Source organism: Salvia miltiorrhiza, chromosome 7, assembly GCF_028751815.1.
Source record: "Salvia miltiorrhiza cultivar Shanhuang (shh) chromosome 7, IMPLAD_Smil_shh, whole genome shotgun sequence".
Classification (NCBI taxonomy): Eukaryota; Viridiplantae; Streptophyta; class Magnoliopsida; order Lamiales; family Lamiaceae; genus Salvia; species Salvia miltiorrhiza.
The window spans coordinates 33893996-33898169 of record NC_080393.1 but is presented as its reverse complement, the minus strand read 5'-3'; positions in this window follow the sequence as shown (position 1 = coordinate 33898169).

The following is a 4174-nucleotide window of genomic DNA, read 5'->3' as shown; positions in this document are numbered from 1 at the left end:
GGATGTTCTTTGAAGACGTCTTTTCTTCATGGTGTTTCTCGGACGACTCTGAATCATCGCTTTCTTCATCTTTCTCATCATTCACTCGACTTCCTTCTCCTTTCTCTAAGATGAGCTTTGAGATCTTAGCGTCTTGCTCCAATATATGTTTGTTCATGTTTTCAACAAGCTTAGCTAGGCCAGCAATTGATCACTATTTTATTAGCAACAAATTACCGCAACTAACACGGTGCAATTGTAGCACAAATTGGTAACCAAGTATCGTATCCACAGGGACTGACACAACGAAACTACTTTGGCTATTTCCTAAACAGACTCTCACAGTATGCAGGTAAACGAAAGCAGGAAGGTTTAATTAACTTAAACTAAAACGCAAATAACAATAATTAAAAACACGTAGGAAAATTCGAATATTAAAAGACAACTGATCCTAGGGTAGTAAATTCATTAACTAAATCCACATAATAAATCTATTAATCCTATGTACCAGTTTAATCCAGTTATGATGAGAGATCACTTAATTAATCAATCACTCTCGCTAGAGCAGCAACGATCGTAGATTAGTAAATTATCTATCTCCGTTAGGTCTCAAGAAAATCTACTAACTCCCAATAGCTCATAAAAATAGATCCCTATGATCCACCTATCTCCGCTAGGTCTCAAGGTTAAAATCATATCATACATTCCTGAATCCGCTAAACAGTTATCTCCGCTAGGTCTCAAACCGAATAGCTAAACATGCAAACTATTGATCAGATAATTCACAAGAAATTAAGCACCAGGAATTATGAATCATAAACTGGAAGGCTCAAAGGTATTAACAAATAAATCACATAAATTCAATCAACTATTTACAAACCCTAGAATCAGCTAAAGAGAACTAGCCAGACATGCTGAAATAAAACATAAACATAATTAAGAAGAATGCAATTATAAAAACTAAATTGTATAAAAACCGAATGAAAACGATTGTAGCGGCTTGAATCTTCAGTCCTGATCCAAGCCTTTAAAACTAGAAAGCAATAAAATTCTGAAAGCTAGAAAACTGAAAAATAAAGTCTGGGAACCCTGAATAGGTGCAACGAAGACCTATATATAGTGTCAGGGTAAAACTACAGAGTTTGAGCTCGAAAAGGACTTTAAAAACGTAAAAAGGCGGACAGACGGCGGTCTCACGGCGGGCATCCGGCGGTCGCCGGTTTCTTCACTATTTTCCTTCTTTACGCGGCGGACGCCCGGCGGGCGCCGCTCGATCGCCAGCCACGCCGATTTCTCGGCGGGCTGAGTGGCGGGCGCCGGCTAGGTCGCCGGCTGCTGCGCAATTTTCCTTCACAATCCGGCGATCGCCGGCTGATCGTCGGCAGCTCCGTTTCTTCCTTTTTCTCGAGCTCTTCAAGCTCGTTTTGTCGATTTTTGCATCCGAAACACTAGTAACTTGATATTTGGATCTTCAACATCCATATGTAGCTTTCAAAACACTCAAACCTAAAGCAAAATAACCAAAACCATACCCAAAAGTAATATCACAAAAGAATATGAAACTTAAACCAAATGATATCACAACCAAGCATAATTCTAGCACTTTGAACTCTTAAACACTCCTAAAAACAATGCAAAATGAGTGTTTATCAACTCCCCCAAACTTACATCATTGTTCGTCCTCGAATAATGGAAAGAATAAACTCAATAAACACGAATGGGCAGAAATTTGGATCACAGAGGCCTCAGAAAAACGTAGAAAGTTAGAATTCTCAAATCTCCAACAAGTAAACACAAAGTTCACCAATTAACACAACTTAAAGCAAAATCAACCTTGAATTTCAAACAATTGAATCTCACTATGTATGTGTATCACTCAACTCTCAATGTATATAATGGGACGTGTATACTCTCATCGAATTCAATGCAATGCAGATCACTTACCATAGGCTTGCCAATCGTCTACAATCTCCATCGCTAAAAGTGTGCCAAGACTAAGATCAAATAGGTCTTTATTTTTGGGTTATAATGTAGGGACATTGGTTAAGGTAGGGAAATATAGGCTAAGTGACTCAAATAGATCAAGAACACCAACCTTATAGCTTCACAATCAAGCATGGAATAAATTCCATCTTCCACCCAACTATATCACCATAATCAACACAACTCGAGGGATTTAATCATCACTATGCAGAACTAAACACTCTTTTATGCTCTCAACTTCTTTCTAACAAACAAAGTCGACTTTCAAACAAATTTCTCAATAAACACTCGACTTCACTCTTTTTTTTTTCTTTTTCTTTTTTTTTTCACAACTTTCTAGAGCTCATAAGAGTAAATAGTAACACAAAATCATCTCTTCTTTTTCACAACCCATTATGAACTTCACCACACATAGATTCCCCTATACTACATCACCCCCTATCATCCAGCTAAAGAATAAAAGCTAAATAGGCTCAAAATGGATAACAAAGGATAAATTTTTCATTAAGGACAGTGTTTGGGAGAATAATGTGGCTAACAAAAGATGGCCTAAAATCATCTCCTAGTCCTGGGCACAACAGCAACCTCAACACAGAAACCATGGCAAGTTCTAGAAGATCACCACATGCAATGACAAAACTCACAACAAAGAATAAACTGTGCATGATAAACAGTTATAGCTCAAATCCTCACAGGTTTATTCAACGTCCCAAAATCAAGGTTAAAATCACCCTAAATTATGCAAATTAGTTCAAATTATGCTCAACTTGTCAAAGAAGATTGAATTCTACAAAATTTTATCAAAGAAATCATCATAAGCCCCTCACCAAAAATCTAATGGAGTAATAACCAACTTAAAAGCATTGCAGCAAAGCACCAACCAACTAAAACATAATAAAACAAGCAAGTAAAGAACACACCAGACTCCAACATGCTACGAAAACAGAACAAACACAAGCAAAACAGACCAAGACAAGCGAATAAAAGCAAGAAAAAGCATGAAAAATAATGCAAAACATAACCAATCTCCATCCCCCTCCCCCAAACTTATTAAGGAGCAAAAGCTCGAAAATAAATTTGGAGGGAAAAATAGATAAAGGTTATGTGATGCATACTCACAGAAACGCAATCAGGAGGCCGGTGGATCACGAAACCGCCGGTACTCGCGTAAAAGCTCCTCATGCATAGCCATCTGACGCTCTATCTCAGCTCGCTGATACTCCTCAAACTGCTGCTGGCGCCCAAATTGCTCACGTGCATAAGCCTCAAACTCCGCCTGGCGTCGGTCGGCCTCTTGCTGCGCCATTCTCACAGCCATCATGTCGCCACGAACGACGATAAACTGGGCATCCAAACTACCCATCCTCTCGGTCAAAGCTGTCATATCATAGTAACCTCCTGCGCCGGCAGCAGCGTCCTGATGTGCATGGGGAGGAGACACCGCTTGTTCCTCCTCATCTACCTCAATCTCTGGTTGCGCCTGCATCCCGTGGCCGCCTCTTCCTGGGCCTGCCAGTGCGCGATGAGCAGGAGTGTCCAACTTCCAGTTGATCATGTCATAGCGACCATTGACCGTAGTGAGCGCAATGTTGGGCAGGGGAAAGTGATCCCCATCCCTCTGAATAAACATGAAGGGCGGATGAACTCGGGAAATCACTCGCATATCAAACATCCGGCGAACATGTAATAAAGTTTCACCCCTCATAACCTGCCAATCCCTCACCTCGCGACAGAAGTGTAAAGCAATGGGAGTGAGCATCCCTCCAATCGTAATAATGCCCTTGGGGGCCTTGGCGACTCTGTAAAATTGCTGCACCAAAATGTCAGCGAGGCTGATGTGGGTTCTAGTAAGCATAGCATAGATAATGTAAAGGTCCAATTGGCTAACATTACTGTTCTCCTTACGATCGAGAACAGTATGGGCGATGATGCACTGAACTGCCCTAAAGATCGGGTTTCTGATGCTAGCTGCCTTGGAATTGCCCGACGCGTATACACCACCTTCGGGTTGCACCAAATCCCGCCACAGCTCCTTCGGTCGAAATCCGGCAAGATGTGTGAAAGCACAATCAGTAGGGCACTTAAAGATGCTGTTAATGGTGCCCATGTCCACATCATGCTCCCAATTGTTGTTGAGCTGGAAGGCCATCGAGTCGGGATACGTCGCCGACATCACTCTCTCATCAAACGTGCTCATCATCTCGAGCACAAC